At 35.0% G+C, this 18,347-nt stretch overlaps 1 protein-coding gene and 1 long non-coding RNA gene across 2 annotated transcripts in view; one reads left to right on the top strand and one right to left on the bottom strand.

Annotated features, from left to right (window-relative positions):
- Window positions 1-18,347, top strand: part of LOC139973409 (uncharacterized) — a 158,225-nt gene that overhangs the window by 101,117 nt on the left and 38,761 nt on the right. The gene's annotated exons all lie outside the window — the stretch shown is intronic.
- The window catches only part of LOC139973426 (uncharacterized), a 33,938-nt gene continuing 20,825 nt past the window's right edge, over window positions 5,235-18,347 (bottom strand). Inside the window, exon 3 of the long non-coding RNA XR_011795210.1 lies at window positions 5,235-17,823. This is a non-coding gene — a long non-coding RNA (uncharacterized lncRNA). The remainder of the gene's footprint in view (window positions 17,824-18,347) is intronic.

Raw genomic sequence — 18,347 nt, 5'->3', positions numbered from 1 at the left:
ATATTTTCTTCTTTTCTGTGTTGTTGCTTTTAATCTTAAATGGTTTTCGGGTAAGTCTCTGAAACATTTATTTAATCAATTTAATTTCTTCAAAGTATTATTTTACTTGTATATTTTCTTTCACTAATTAAAAATGTGTCAATTTTTTATTCACTTCAGCTAAAAAAATGACCTGTCCTCTTTTCAACATATAAAATAAAACAACTGTCTATCTGCGCTGACTTGTTACCACGAGTATTTGCCGAGAATATTACGATTGGTGAGCTATCGGCTCTCTTCAACGGTAACTTTCTTGAAACTTAGATATTTTTTTTACAAATGTTGTGCGTTATCGAGCATTTTGTATCTTTATTACTTTATTGCATTTAATATCTTGTCATTATATATTCTTTTAATGTCCCTCCTATTCGTACGGTCCATTCTGTCCCATTTTGTTGATACCCAATTAGGAATGACATCATTGAGTTTCTGAGAATAAAACAAACACGTAAAGAGAAAATCTGCAACAGACTTTTTACTCAGCAGAACATCTACCTTGTACATGTCATTAGCAGAGGCTAAACTATTTACAATTAACACGAATCTGTTTGGAGGAGAACTCTGAAACACTTGGAAAAATACAAAATATATATACATATTGAAATGTCTAAATATAATTACTTAAATATATCCAAAATTCACACAATTCTGTTTCAAATACAACATGTTTCCCTCCATCTTGAGTGCAAAGCCTGAACGTTTTTGTAACGAGAGCATAAGGGTTTCGAAACCCTACATACGATTAAGTATCTATTAACCTATTATAAGGAAAATAACGTATGATTTACTTGTGAATTAATCATTTGTTTATCAAAGAAAATATAGCATGACGTTTAAAATGCGAATTACAATTTCAAAAAACAACGAAGTTATTTCTTCACGATGACAATTTGTTCCGTCAATTCATAAAACTATTCATATTTTCGAATATAACATTTATCTCTCCGTCAAAATGAATGCCCAACTAGTAGGATAAAGTGAATAAAGTTCAACTTTTGATTTTTCAAAACAACAAATATGCATACGGAAATGATAGTTGAACTTTTGAATACGTTTAATATCCAAATTGCTATATTTAAAACGTTATACTGATATGATAAATCTGTTGGATGTAATATTCGAAAGAAGCATAATTCCTAATACAAATACGTTTAATTTGTCAACATGTTGATGGTTTTTTCGTGAACATAAAAATGGCAGCTTTACGCAATAGAGCTGATTTTTTTTCTTTTTCAAACGAACTAAGAAACCTCAGTACTGGAACAGTTTATGTGTGCAATATTTAACAATCAGTTATAAACTACAACAATAGCAGCAATGCAGCTGTATCTCCATCTATATTATTTCCACCGATGTAAAATGCTATTGAAACATTTCTTGAGAAATAAATCAAAGTGATCCGTCTCAAGTGTCTCGCCTGGTTCAGCTATCAGTGGTGTTTTCATCGGTATCCATGCAAATCACCAGTTCCAGAGCAAATGAGCCTACAACTATATAGCAAACCATGTCAATATAGCTGCTGCGGTTAATAAGATATACTTCCTGAACTTTGATGATAATTACCAAATTTGCTCCAATGACCTTATGTACCAAGTTTCATGTTTATCTAACAATTAGGATTTATTTCACTGTCTAGAGTGAGGTTATATATAGAATAATCAACGCTTTGGGTTTAATACAAGCGAAGCCAGAGTGCATCCAGCGATAGCGTTAAACACAGAGCGTTGATTATTCGTTGGATAACCTCACGATAAGACCAATCAAATTTGAGGATTCTATTCAAGCATGAATGAATGTCTAGTAAAATGAACTCCCGATTTTGGAGCACGAAATGTTGGCTAAAGGTAAGTTTAATGTTGATCCAACAATGTCTAGTAATTTGACCTCAAATTTTCAGCATTTTCAACATATTAAAATATACAGAAATGACATAGTCGTTATTGTTTGTTTTATAGGCTCGTTTTATTTCAACACTGTGCTAGAAATGGCTGATAGAACTATAAACATAAAAATAAAGAAGAACAAATGATGTAAAAGGAATATAATAAGAAACTTAAAACAATAACAATGTCATAGTTTGTCTAAAGACTAAATGGCAGGAATGTGTTGGATATTACATGTCGGCAAGGTGATGTACATTTTTTAGTTGAAATATAGGTGACTTTTGCAGCACACATGATAAATAAGTACTATTTGGGGGGAAAGAATCGGTTGAGAAGACTGGGGAGGTATAAAATTATATGTTGTGAAGGTAAAAGCTCCCCTCCGGTTTGTTCTCTCTGAATAAATATCATGCACAGCCGCCACTGATCGTGGACCTGTCCACCAATATGAAGTTTGACCATAGCTGTGCTTCATGTGGAAAGATTCATTTTAACCTCTCTTACTACTGGATTACTGGAACAATAAATAAACAATAGGGGTAGACTAGTTCCTTGAGACTGCCCAAGATAATGAAAGGTATATGTGAATACTGTACGTAATAACCAGAAATCTGTAAACACCGCATTTTTGAATGGTGGTGTTCACAAACAGAATGAGGTCACTGCTGACGTTGTCTGGTAGGCTACGTATCAAACCGTATGTAGAAAGTTTCATTGTTGTACACTTGCTTAAGATACTCATTTTTGCGAAAAAATACCATTTATCTAGATTTACTGAATTGTTACATGGCATGTTCAACAGAAGTCAAGAATGCAGGTTTTGTAGAACCTGTATTCATACCTACAGGAGGACATCCTGACACACAATCATGTTTGCATAGATTCTTTGAGCCTCTGGCAAGGAATAGAAAATATTTTATTTGGAAATAGATAGTTTGATAAGACTGAATTTATGATATGTAGTGAATAACTTCAGTAAAAAACTTTGTACATGAATATGTTTCACTTTGTATTTACACAGCTGTTTTTTGCATATAGTTTCAAAATGAAGAAGTGTATTACATTTTATGGAAAACTGTGTCTAATGGAACAGTAATAGTTTGTAAAAACGAATGTTTAATCTTATTATTAGATGGCCAAATAACAGGGGCTACTTTTGTAAAAACAAATAACGTCTGGTCATGAGCAAAATTGCACTACGTTCCGCCCCTTCCGAATTTTCATGAGATGAAATTTCTTTTCACACAAACGTACCAAACCACCTACCAATACCATCAAAACAAGTTTGATCAAAATCGGACATGCAGTTGCCGAGATATTAACATTTTAGAGAATTCGCTCTAAGCCCTGCCCACTCATAAATATTCATGATATTGGAACCAAAATTTATAGAGATCGTCTACTAATGATGGGCAATTTCTGTACCAAGTATGACCTCAATCCACTTTTGGAGTACCGAGAAAACCTACTTACAAGCTTTATGTCACACACACACACATGTCACATACCCACACACGCACGCACACATGCACTCATGATTGAATAGATTCCTTCGGCTCGAGCCCCTGGTTGTCAGTTTCTTATTTTGACTTGCTAACTATACACCTGTAGCAACAAGGTAAACTGTTTATCTTTGACTTTATTTTCTATTGTCAATTGACAGTGAAGCGGAGTCACGTTAATAAGGTCAAAGCCAATGACTTCGAGAAGGCTGGGATTATACAGATGACCAAATAACGGTCAACCAGGGGCCAATTTTGTCCAGAAATAACCTCTAGTCATCAGTTTCTTATTTGGACTTTCAACTATACTGCTGTACTAACAGGATATTCGAACTGAATCTCCTTGACCGTGTCTCCTTCCACTGTAAATTGACATTGAAGCGGAGTCATGTCAAGGCCAGTGACTCCGAGCAGACTGGAAGGTATGTCGAATGTGTTCCAGCACTCTGTGATGATGGAGATATTGTCTAGTCTGAAATTTGAGAAGAAATAAAAGTAAATAAACTAGGGCAGATGAATTTATTTTCTTGGTACAGGAAAACACTCAAGATAATGTGTCTCCTTCTAAGGACAGGGAGAAGGTTGCTGGACACAGTTCGGAAGGTACACTTGCATGTTTACTGATAATCAGCGATCAGGAAAAGGTGACAGAGGCATGTTTGGAGAAGTTTCAAGCTGAAATTCAAATCAAGTTTTACTGTCCCCTGGTCAGAGCAGATATAATATGAACCAGGGTACATTTTTAGTTGCGGGAGAGCAGCTTAAGAATTCATCATGTCTCTCCTTCTGTTGTTCTGTTCCTTTTTCTTTTGTTCTTTGTTCGTAACAAACGTCCATGACTCAAAAAGTATTGAATGGAATTGGATCAAACTTGATACATATTTTAGGTTTGTGTCATAGATCAAAACTCTTTGGGCCCTATAAGTGTTTAAGCCCTGGCATTTTTGGGGCTCAAACTAGACATTGCTGGATGAACATGAAACTTGGTACATGTAGTCCACATTTCGTGCTGAAAATTCCGAGGGTCACCAGGGGTCATTTGAGGTCAAATTACCAGACATTGTTGGATCAGCGTGAAACTTGATGTGAACATGTAACTTCGTACATACAGTCAACATTTAGTGGCAACTATTTCGAAGGTAATTTGGAGGCCATCAATTAAGAGTGTTATTGAAAATATAGGGACATGGCCCTGGCCACAAAAGACTTTTAGTTGACCTTTGATTCTTAAATTCATGAACAACCTAAAAGTAACACTTCCACAGTAGTATCGTGATAAATCCTCAACATTGTACCATGAAATCGGTAGGTATGAGCTAAAAATGATATATATGAATCTTGGTTCACAGAGTTTCATTTAATGCTTTAATATGAGTGAATTTGAGGTCACCAGATTGAGAACAAATCACAAAATATTGTTGAACATTGGAGTTATTGTTAATGGCCCGCAGCTACCAAGATATTTCAGATTGTTTTACAGAAAGTGAAAACAAAGGTAATGGAAGGCTGTTTTTCTTCCAAAACTTTCAATTTGCTGTTAACCTACAACTGAACCATATATGATTTTAACTTGAATAGTAGGGTGGTGTTTTGTTCAAATTTCTATTAAATATGGTGATTGGTGAGGATGTAAATTTTCTTGTAAGGAAGGACACTAATGCTCATGTGTGATGATGAAATTATCTATGTCAATTGAACTTACTCTTTGTTATCTATGCGAATGATGGTGTAGGTTGCTTCAGCTGAAACTTGTTTTCCTGTTATCTGTGAAGAAATTGGAAAATAGTTGTCATGAGCATTTTTGTTCATGTGTTTATGGTTTACTGGTTTTGATTGTTGATTTAGCTTTGTAATTTGTTGTATTATATTATAGACAGGAGCTGAAAGGCACGGTTGAATTTTGATACTGAAATTTGTAGGGTCATTTGACTTGGTTTGGAATGCAGTGTTCAGGGTTGCGACAATAGAGAGGGCAGAATATTAGTACTATAAGAGCATGCAGTAAAACTTTCCCAAGCTTTTAAATCAAGATAAGATATGCTTATAACACTTATTCTTATGGCTCATTTGGATTTTTAAGTAACACTTACAGATTCTCAGGAGTACAGATTACAAAGACTAAATAAGACTCTTTCATTAAAGTTATATACTACAATGGGTGTAAACAAGTTAATGTGAGAAAATGTAGGTTCTCACCACACTGAAATCACTACAATACTTTAAAAAACTTCTTTTGGAAAAAAATCATTTAAAAAATAGTATTTTTCAACAGACTTCAGCATCACTCTGCAATGATGTGGAAATAGTTTATTAGTATGTACATCACATGGGAGTCTATATATTTTGAAGGAAAAAGTTAAAAATTAACCTGGCAGGTGGTAGTCTCGAAAAATGTGTCGGGCGGCCATTTAATAATTAAAGTAGGGCCTCCTAATTTTTGTTCTCACTTGGTCTAAACAGAGATAATACAAACTGAAATAAACATCTTTCAAATATTGGCATTTTTTTCTTCTATCCCAGAAACTTTTTCATAGATATGTTGAAAATTATTCTAAGTCTGAGGGGAGCAGACAGAGTGGCTATGATGGCCCCAGTTACACGTAATTAATTCTGCCTATCCTTTTATACAGAAAATAATGAAAAATATTTTAAGTCTGAGGGTCGCAGGCAGAGTGCCTAAGATGGCTTTAATTCCATCGTATTGATTGCGGCCTATTTTTTATACAAACAAATGTTAAAGAAAAATTTAAGTCGGAGGGGAGTAAGGATAGTGGCTTCAATGGCTTGGTTTTATTTCTGCCTATCCTTTTACATTCTATTAAAGACCGAGGGAAGTAGAAAGTGTGGCTACCATGGCTCTGATTGCATCGGTCTCATTTCTGCCTATCTTTTAATAAAGAAATATGTGAGGGGAGTAGAAAGAGTGGCTCGATGGCTCCAATTGCAGCATTCTCATTTCTGCCTATCTTTTGATACAGAGAAATGTTTAAAAATTGTTTAAATATGAATGTATAGGAAGAGTGGCTAGGGTGGGTCCAGTTGCATCTTTCTCATTTGTGTGTACCATTTTTTACAGGGAACAGTAGAAAATAATTCCGAGTCAGAGGGAAGTAGGGGTAGTGGCTACGATTTCATTGTTATCAAGAACGTAGCCATTTAAGAACGTAGCCACCTAGCAGCCACCTAGGCCTACAGGGTGCAGGTAAATTGTGGCGGGGTATTAATGTAACTAGGCCTGGCTGGAGCCTTTATTACATATATTTGAACTGGTAGGTATTTATTTTTCTCATGCTGAAATATTACGTAAATGAAGGTGTTCAGACTATGCATTGTTCCTAACTTCGCATTACTCTTACTGTAATATATTACTTTCGAGTACAACTAGCCTAGTACTAGACACACTTCGTAGGACACATTATAATTTTCAGTCAATATTAGTTTAACAGTGTCGGATGATATACCCTTGTACGATGTACGAATATTTGAAGCCTAATATCTGAAACAAAACTACCTTGAGTAATTACATTGAATTTGAATACGATTATAAAACTTATTTTTTCTCTGTACAACTAGGCTAGTAATCTAGATATGTGTTAGGATAAGATAAAACGCAACATTTCAAATATTTTCTAAGCTATTCGTATTTATTGAGGTGAGCCACAAATGTTGGCGATAAGGTTAAGATCATACTATAATGAAAATTATCCGATAGTTCTCTACCTTTTTTTTTTTAATTTTTCAGGTCATACAACGACGTTTTGATGGATCCATCGGTTTTAATCGAACCTGGGACGAATACATAAACGGAATTGGTTTCTTAGGCAGTGAATTTCTGATAGGTAATGAAAAGTTAGCTCACTTGATAAACCACAAGAATTACGAGCTGCGCATCGAGCTAGAGAATTATACAGGCCAGTCATATTCCTTGACATACGACAACTTTCGCATAGCCGATGAATAGGGGAATTATTATATAACAAGTCTTGGTGTTGTCGATGGAGTAACAGGTTAGACTTTTTTAAAATATTTTCTCTAAATCTTTGCTCTCAAAACGGAAACTGAAGAATGCTTAAATGAAAGTTTCAATAGAGGAAATGATTTTCATACACAACTATATTGATTGATTCCAATAGTCGAATACTTGAAAATGTAATATTATATGTGTGTGTGACATAAATGAGTATAAGCTGAATGAGCCTTAACAATTAAAAATCCGGCTTACATTTAATCTTATGTTAACAATCAGCACAGGTTCCGAGCGGCCAGAGCAATACGATGGTAACACGATCGCTAATAACGTAATGTTGTGACAGTGGGCTAACACTTCAAGCTAGTATTAACTTGTTGTGGTTTCAATTTCCCAGATTTAAACTTTACCTGGTGCTCATCCAACAAGGATAATTATGACAATACATGTGAAAGAACTTGTGAGAATCCAAATGATTGTGTCATACCGGATCCAGCGGAACCAGAGATATGTCTTTGTCCAGAAAACCACATGGTTATTGGAGACAGCTGCATACCTATAGAGCAATGTGGCTGTTACGTTCAAGGGGAAGGCATCGTATTAGCAGTAAGTTTATTCGATGCCGTTCACAAGTCTTACTATATATAATCTAAAAAGTACACTGTAACTTAAAATCTTGGATTTCAATTGGTTGACCTTTCTTTTTATTACATCTGTTATTAATTATCATGATTATTGTTGATATTGATTTTCACTTCTTTTTCGTTTTACTTGTTCTTGCAAACGTCTTCTTATTGATACCTAGCAAAATGAGGCATCCAAAGCAACTACACCCTGAATAATGAACTTTACCTAACATAATTAAAACAGTCACGACCATTTAATAGTAGTAGTAATAGTAGTTTTACCCAAACAGCGTTATCAAGCGTTGCACCAAATAAACTTTGATTTTCCTTTCACTGGAATATGTCGTTTAACATTTATCATTCCCTGGCGAGTGAAACTTACATTAATTATGACTGTTAAACTTGTCGATTATCGCAATACATTTACAGATAATAACCCTGTGGCGTGTGCATTGCGGTTACGCAGAGGCCATGGACCCCGCTTCTGTCGCCGTTGCAGGCAACCTGTTAGTGAAGGGATGTATTACATTTAGAAGGTAATCATAATACTACTCATACTGGTGTGCATTCTCTTTTAAATATTAAATAAAAAGTCATGATTACTTTTTACCAAAGTCTTTCGATTAGAAATAATTGTAACTTTAGTGTTCAGTTGCAATAAACCTGTGAATGCAACATGTTTCAGTTATTATTTTCGTTTAGCAAATCACTCAATCGAGGACATTGGAGTCCGATCCAAATACCTCATAAAACAGTCGGGCAAATGTTGCATTGGCCATTATTAATTTATTAGATTTTATTTTCTGCTGAATATCTGAAATTAGGAAGGCGAGTTTTACATCAATTCAAGATGTACACTAAGATCAACTTGTAGTAACAGCCATATTATAGACGCGAGATTCCAGTGTAGTGATCACGCAACCTGTGATGAAAGGAACGGTGTACGTAAATGTTACTGCAATCAAAACTACCAAGGAGACGGAATAACGTGCACCCACAACTGCTTCGTTGCTGCCAAAAGAATGGTAGTGAGGGTCAGTACGATTCTTTAAGGGTATCTTAAACTCTTTGCCTGTAATTCATTTAGACTATTCGAAAATACATAGATATGGCAACGCAATTATGATACACCCAGAACGATGAATGTTACCTAATATATTTAAAACGCTCATGACCGTATCTTAGTTTTAATCCAGTGTTACATCAAAAGTCGTTAAAACTGTAACAAATTAACATATATTTTACTACCTTTGGAATATGTCGTCTAACATTTATCTTTCCAGGAAGGTGAATCATACATTAATTCTGACTGTTCCTTACGAATAACCTGCAACAGTAGCTTATCAACAAGTGAGAGGTACAGTTGTAGTGCAGACGCTCCTGCGAGGAGCGGAATGATGTCCGTAGATGTTACTGTAACGAATGGTTTGAAGGTGATGGTGTTACATGTACCCGCAGTGGACCAAGAGATTGTTCTGATCTTTACACAGCGGGTAGAAGAAATAACGAGAAATATACCATTTATCCCCCTAGAAGCTCCGGGTTTGAAGTTTTTTGTGAATTGTCTAGTGGGGGATGGACAGTGAGTTTAGCCATTGACAAGCAAATGCTTTAACATTTATTTTCTTATATGAAAGGACTTCGTTCACTAACATTAGAAGTGAATCATAGCATTATCTAATTAAATTGATCCATCTTTCTATCAGTTTAAAACAAATCTGATTATTGACCTTCACCAATTAATTTATCTTACTTATTGTAGTACAATGAGACATTTCATATATTACTCACTTGCAATATATAAACTGTTTGATTCCCTTTGTAGATTTTGCAACGACGTACAAGTAGTTCCGTCAGCTTTTATCGAAACTGGAATGAGTACAACAATGGGTTTGGAATTCCAACAGGAGATCATTGGATTGGCAACGATAAAATATACAAATTGAGAAACCAAAAATCCTACCAACTCCTAATAGAAAAGACAAACACGGAAGGATCGACATACCACAGCAGTTATTCATATTTCAGTATCAGTAACGAGAGAGACAAATACCGACTGTCATTGGGTGGCTACAGTGGAAATGCTGGTATGTATTGTGCTAAATGGCAATCATACGCAGACTTGTAGTTATTACGTAATATCATTCTAGCATAACTACCTGTAGTCGTAATCACAATATAGGATTTTTACTCGTACACATACACAGGTCATGTTACAAATATAGTGCAGTTACTAATGTATGTACTAGACCTCTTGCCTACAGTCTCGTACCTTTTGTTGATATATCATATCAACCTTGCACTTTCATTCAGACTTTGTCAATCTTAGAAAAGAAAGGCAAATTGAATAGCCTGGGAAACTACAAATTTCATTAAAAATAAAAATAACATAGCCGAAAGGGGGAATTTTTGGAAGACCGCTGGAACGTTTATAAGATTCCGACAACTTAAAATATGAAATAAGTGATTACGTTAATAATGTGTTGAATGTTGTTTAAGTATTTATAGGAATACGTTGATTAAACTATTATCAATTAAAAGCACGGGATGATGGCTCTGACATGTAAACCCTCCAGAAGTAAATAGAGGGGGCTCTTTAATTTAAACACGAAACGTACTCGTGTAGCCAAACTGTTACATTGAATGTGTAGACATAATTGTTTTCAATGTCTTCGCATGTTTTTCTTTTCTCTATTAGTATAATTGTTGAATAGAAATTTTAGTCATTATTATGATCTATAAAGGGTGTTAACTTCTTCCATACTTAAGTTTCATGGTAGGGAGAACATAACGTTATTTCATTAGGGTAGGATTGGATTAAATGGGATTTTAATATAACAGCGTAGTGTTATATGGCTTTTCAGCATGCAGTAACAGTCATGTCATTTAGAAACACATGCACGTACATTGTAGTGTAATTTTACAACAGTACCACAGAAAATATGAAATATTGTAAATCCCATAAAATATACAGGATGTGTCCTAAAGGATTACGTTAGGCAGTTCTTTTGACCTGATCACTCGCGTTCAAGAAAAAAAAACATGAATGCTTAATATGTTCGTAACCGTTTGTGTTATCAGGATATTCACCTTCAAACTTTGCTAAATTTTTGAAAATAATTTTAAGGCTACATCAATGATGACATTGACTCTTTTGAGCAGGCCTAAACATTAATGTTAATTCATTGTTGAAAAAGAAATCCAATAACACAAACATTTTCTTTGAGTTAATTTTATAAAAAACATCACAAGATCTTATGACAACTCACTTTAATACTAACACGAAATGTATCTGGACAAAGTAATATATTGCTTTACTAAGTATTCATATTTACTGATTATTAGGTGAAGCATTAAATTTGATATAGCTCAGCATGTACCAAATTACCACAATCTTTATCGCCGGTTCTTTTTTTCATAAGTTATGCCTAAATAACAAGTAGTATGTGTGTTCTATTGGCGGAGGTAACATTAGTAAATGCGGTGAACTTATGAAAGTAGTTTTAATTTATATAAAGGTAGGAATAATGAATAGTACGAGATAAGCCTTAAAACGGGAAAACTGAATAAGTCCATTGATACAACAGTGGCACCAGTGTATGTGCCACCGCTTACCAGCGTTACAGTGAGGGACAATACAGACCTTTAGGTTCAGTCGGCAACTTATTGACATGGAAATAAGATACGGTAATTATTCCAAGTAAAGTTTGTGGCAAATTGGTTTAAAGTGATCCAAATTTACGATAATTCAGAGGTTTGCAAAAGCTTATGCGTGAATTTTATGTTGTGTAATGTAAATATATTCTTAAAAGGCGCGTTACATGTATTAACATCTCAACGGGTCGCACAGCATATAAATTGCAAGCAATGAAATAAAATTATCAAATTCAGTAAACATTAGAAAAGCTAAACTTTCTGATACAAGAATAAGAATACTGTGTACAAAATCAATACATAAACAATTCTGATTAAAATACGCTTCAAAGAGATGAGTCTTCAATTTAGATTTAAAAAGATAAAAATCGTCCACAAAGGTAAGTTAATGTGGAAGCTTATTCCATAGGCGTGGTGCACAGGTCGAAATAGCACGCTCACCATAGAAACTATTACGTCACAAGCTCCTCCAGGTAGACCGGTGCTACACTATGAAGAATTTTATGTGTATTACATAAAATCTTAAAAGTAACGCACTGCTGGACATAAAGCCAATGAAGATCTTTGAAAATGGGTGGTATATGCTCAAATTTATTTGTTCTTGTAACGGGGCGGGCAGCATAATTTTGAATGTGCTGTAATTTTTGACTTCCTGTGAAGTTAGGCCAAAAATTGAACTGTTGCATAATCAAGGCGGGAAGTAATTAAAGCATAAATAAGTTTTTCAGTTGCGCTCTGATCTAGCATATTTCTGATACTGTCTATCTTCCACAAAGCACACAAAGCTGATGTACAACAGACATAAATGGCGGAAATGTATGTTATCATTGTGTAAAAAAGCAATGATCATATTTAGAGTTTATTTGATTGACAGTGTTAAGATAACACACACATGATGTTGATACGTTTTAATTTGTTGCGATTCACTCTTATCTATATCCAGGTTGTATTTATGTGTCACTTTTGATGAGTACTGACCCTTTAAATTCTTCGCGGCTCATCAATTAAAATGGCTGGACATCCTATTCCATCAAACAGTTTGTCAATTACAAGAAAACTTAATTAAAAAACATACGAATTTGATTGCCACAATAACCATGACGAATTATATAGAATGTCATCCAAAGATGTTCTGTTGATGATATGATGTTAAAACGGAATGAGCTGTTACTATTGATGAAACAATGGATTAATAATAAATATTTATTTTTGAACAGTTAGAACCAACCCACTATCTTGGAGAGATTTAGAATATTTTAAAGAGTATCTTAAAATCACAAAAAGCAATTGCAATTTGTTTTACATCAATAATTCTGCCTTAAGTTACTCTTTAAACTTTTGCTCCTATGTGGATCTGTCTTGAGCTATAATCAATAGTCGGTTATATCCTTTTAAGCCAAGAAATTATCAATCGCATGATTGAACGATAGATATATTGTTAGGTTAAAAGTAAAGAAAAATAGAAAAGACAGAAAAAATAGTATATCAAAATTACGATACACACATTTCAAAACGGTTCTTACTAAAGAAAAACACATGTAGCTATAGACATATTTATAAACTTCTTTCTATCTTGAAAAGCAATATATTTGTTTGTTTTGAAAAGGCATTAACCCCGAAACAAGCTTTCTTCTCAGAAAAAAAAAATGAGAATAGAAATCTACTAAATTACAGGAAATAACGATTGGAACGTTTGAAGTAAACTCGTCGTACAAATACTTAGCTATGATCCTCTGTCGCCACTGATTGAATGCAGTTTGGTCATATACCGCTAATAATTATGTGAGGAAGGTGTATGGACATAATTAAATTCTTTAAGTAAGCATAAACTCTGATTTTCTGCACAGATAATCGTTAAGGTCTATCATAATACGCTTTAGTTTTAGTGTAGTAAGCATCAGATAGCATAATTTACCGATATTTCATTATTTATTTCCTTTTGATGTCATAAAAGGTAGAAGTAGGAGTTGCTCGAGAAAAACGGCCCTTTTTAGGGCCAACAAATTTTCCAGAAAGAGCTACTTTCCTCTCCTCCAACATGCAAAATGTACTTTCTCTCTCTCAACCTCTCTCATCGTCATCTAAAAGACGCAAATATGTCCGTTCAGTGAAAGCTAATAAAAGCTCCTAAAAATTCCGCACCACCAACAGGGAGCTACAGACTATACGTAGTCACTCAAAAGCCCAAAATCTTCGAAAAGAAGCAGAAACACTAAAAAAGTTCGTAAAGAATCAGACAGAAACATGTCCAATATAGAGTTTATTGCGTTGGGAAAAGGTCTGAAGTTCATAGCAACTCCAGTAAAACCTAAACGAAGTGATCTTCTCAAGTCATTAAAAGACCTAAAAAGAAAAATGAGAATCCGCTTCATCATGCAGAATAAAATGCAAAAAGGGATTACAAAATTCCGTCTACCCTCTACATGGTCACCTAACATGACTTTTAATAAAAACCTAGAGGACTTTGTGGAAGCAACACAAACCGAATTGGCAAGTGTTACTATCCGAAACGCCAATAGCCACACGCATAAGGCGGAACGTTTTGCACTAAATGCAATTAAAAACGACCGTTCTATTATTGTCAAACCCTTCGATAAAGGTAGAGGCAATGCTATATTAAATCACTCAGACTATCAAGCCGAAATTGAAAGGCAATTAGCTAGTCACCACTACGAAAAGTTAAAAAGTGATATGACGTTTCTAACTAAAAGTTTAGTCCAGGAAACACTAATTGATATGTTCTCTGCAAAAGAGATCGATAAAAGCACCTTCGAGTACTTGTCACCATATAGCCACAAGATCCGCACACCGGTCATATATGTGCTACCAAAAATTTATAAAGCACCCCCGGCTAACTCAAAATTTGCCGGTAGACCGATAATAAGTGGAAACGGATCACCGACCGAAAAAAATATCGGAATTTGTGGACTATTTCTTGCTTCCTATTGTAATAAAACAAAGCACTTATGTGAAATACACAAATCACATTCTGCAAATTTTGGAAGCCACCCCGTTACCAAAAACGGTAGTACTCGCTACACTCGATGTCGTCGCCATGTATACCAATACTCCCCAAGAGGAGGCATTAGATATATGTCAAGAAGTCTATGAAAAGACGGAACAAAGCGAATATGGAATAAATAAAATATCTTCCATATCCATGCGCAAACTAATTGAACTCATCTTAACAAGAAACTGTTTCGAGTTCAATAACCAATTCTATCTACAAAAGATCGGTTGCGCCATGGGTAGCCAAGCCTCTCCGGAAATCTGCGATATCGTCATGCATAGACTTGAAAACCAGATTTTACCGACAGATAATAAAATCTTAAAATGGCTCCGCTATAGAGATGACATTCTATTGCTCTACGACGGTACACATCAGGAACTTGAACACCTGGTAAAAAGGTTGAATGAAATTCACCGCTTCTTAAAGTTTACGGTAGAAATATCAAACACCGAGGTAACATACCTAGATTTGAAAATCTTCAAAGGTACAAGGTTCGAAACCAATGGGTCATTAGACACTAAAGTCCACACCAAACCCACGGAAACCTTCCAACACCTCGACAGGAACTCTGCACACCCACTTGCCACTTTTAAAGGCTTCATTAAAGGGGAAATATTACGATACGCACGTCTCTGTAACAACGAGACTGACTTCTTAGAGAAAAAGAATGCGTTCACAGAGAAACTGTTACTCCGTAACTATAAGAAAGAGGAAATTGCCACAGCCGCTAAAGGCATAAAGTTTGAAAACCGTAGGCAATACCTCACTACCAATACTAAACAAAAGGAACCACCACTGGTGTTCAAACTTACCTACACACCCAACATCAAAACCACGCATTTGAAAAAAAGCACTTTTGAAACATTGGCACTTAATTTCGCAACACGCGGAATTATCCAAACTGTTTCCAAATGAACCGATTCTTGCCTATAAAAAAGGCCCCAAATCTCAAAGATTTACTTGGTAACTCAAGGTTTCGTACTAACGAAGAATCAGCTGACTCAAGGTTCACACGAAGCTCTTTTAGATGCTCTTATAGATGCACTATGAGTCCATAAAAACTCGTGCACAGAAAATAGCTGCATTTTGAGAACGAGACGCTCATGCCGAATATAAAATATTCAAAGGCTTACTACTGATGAAGCTCCTCCTATAAAAGTTGAGAGCAGAAACCGGTCTAGTTGGTCATAAGAACCTACGCTAGTCTTTCTTACTATTAAAAGTACACTCAATTCACCTAATAGGTGCAATTATGTTTCACCATGAGGAGCATGCTATAAGTTCATGTTCTTCGGGCCCTCCCTTAAAAATACTTCAGGTTCTTGGCTACTACGTTGCGTTAGATAGTGTAAAACCGCCTACAACCCCATTTCATATCTTTCTTCTTTTTTTTTTTTTTTTTAAAAGGCGTTAACCCCGAAACAAGCTTTATTCTCAGAAAAAAAATGAGAATAGAAATCTACTAAATTACAGGAAATAACGATTGGAACGTTTGAAGTAAACTCGTCGTACAAATACTTAGCTATGATCCTCTGTCGCCACTGATTGAATGCAGTTTGGTCACATACCGCTAATACTTTATGTTAGGAAGGTGTATGGACGTAATTAAATTCTTTAACTAAGTATAAACTCTGATTTTTCTGCACAGATAATCGTTAAGGTCTATCATAATACGCTTTAGTTTTAGTGTAGTAAGCATCAGATAGCATAATTTACTGATACTTCATTATTTATTTCCTTTTGATGTCATCAGATTAAACAGTGCTACGTGGCTACAATCGTCGACAAAAATAGATGGGACACCCCACTCCCCGTATCAATGTTGCAGTTTCTGAGCGCTTTTGGCTACAACATTGAACGGGGGGAAGGGGTGCGCTTAAACCAATATCGCTCGTTGCTGCTCATACTGTCCCATCATTTTTGTCGAGGATTCAATCGTCGACAAAAATAGATGGGACACCCCACTCCCCGTATCAATGTTGCAGTTTCTGAGCGCTTTTGGCTACAACATTGAACGGGGGGAAGGGGTGCGCTTAAACCAATATCGCTCGTTGCTGCTCATACTGTCCCATCATTTTTGTCGAGGATTGTAGATCATGTGAAATCATACTGTTTGTGATACCGTTCTGTGTATCAGTTGCGTGCCGCGTTGTGTAGCATATTGTAACCTATACATGCAATTACGGATAATTGTAGATATGACCTTTTTCATTACATCTGTAGTGTTTTTAAGCAGTTAACATAGTTCAATAAAATCAAATAAAACCAAGGTCTTCATCAAGTTTACAAGGAATGGATAGATCACGTTTCAGATCATAAACGGGCCATTGTAACGCTTCTACGGTTCACTGCATGTGTGATATTGTAAACAATGCGAAAACAAACACAATTATTATTGTAACAAACTTAATGTTAACTGTCCTAAATTTCAATCAAACAAGGGTCAAAACCATTCACATGCAAACTGTGATCACATCGCGAAGAATAATTAATCTCCCTTTTGAAAGGCGTACAGCATTATACTGTTTCTGCGATTCGTTTGATACTCGAGAGATGCTACTGGTTGATATAACTATTGCTCGAATCCGAGCGACCTTCCATAGTCGACTTACTGCTTTTTAAAACATATGGAACACTAAATACAATGCTATGCTATATACTGATTTAATTAAATAATGGTTCAAAGAACAGATACGTTGATATTTCCGATGTAAATAACCATTCTTGTCGTATTCTCTTACTTGATTTTCGAGTTCTAAAAATCTAACTACCATTTCGAAATAATAGACTTTTTAAGTAAAATTTAGCCCAAAATTGTCCATTTATAGTAATGGCACTTATATGAACAGATGCTCATATGAGACATACTATACTGCATACAACATATCTTGTGTATTTTGAATGTGACTAGCCATTAATGTACATGTATTTAATGGACATCCGTACGTATGAAGGTCCTTCCTTGAGTAACGATTTCTCCTTCCTTAGTTCTTTGACTGTCACAGAAGGTCAACAAGTCTCTCATTTAGTTTGTGTGAATTTCTCCTTTTAATTTGGTAACGATGGCAGAACTCCGAAGAAAACATTTTTTCGTCTTAGCTGTATTGCTGCTTTTGAACTCAAATGGATTTCGGGTAAGTCTCTGAAACATTAATTAAAACAAATTCATTTTTCAACTTAAAATTCAGTCAATTATTATTAACTTGTATAATTTTGCATTGGTTAAAAATTTTGAAGTTAGCATTTCTTTCACTTCGATTTAAAAAAAAAAAAAAAAACACTTGTTCGTGTTTTCTACATATTAAAGTAACCCAACTGTTCATCTGAGCTGACTTTTTACCACGTGTGTTCTTAGAAAATATTAGGATTATGCTTATGATTATAGTCAGCTATCGGCTCGTTCAACAGTAACATTTTGAAACATATTTTTTGCATTATTGGTCAATATTTTGTACACAGATAATTCCTTTGATTACATGTATTTATTCACCATTACACTTTCTTTTGCAAATTCCCTCCCCGTTTAACAGTACATTATGGTTCATTTGTTTGGTATCCAATTTTGTACTGCATCTTTAAATTTAAGAGAATAAAACAATGAATTTTTAGTGAACAGCACATCAACTTGTTAAGTCCGTTACAGAGGTCTATTTATTATCACACAAG

The sequence above is a fragment of the Apostichopus japonicus genome, chromosome 9 (genome assembly GCF_037975245.1).
Source record: "Apostichopus japonicus isolate 1M-3 chromosome 9, ASM3797524v1, whole genome shotgun sequence".
Taxonomy (NCBI): Eukaryota; Metazoa; Echinodermata; class Holothuroidea; order Aspidochirotida; family Stichopodidae; genus Apostichopus; species Apostichopus japonicus.
This window is presented reverse-complemented; position numbering and strand designations above follow the sequence as displayed.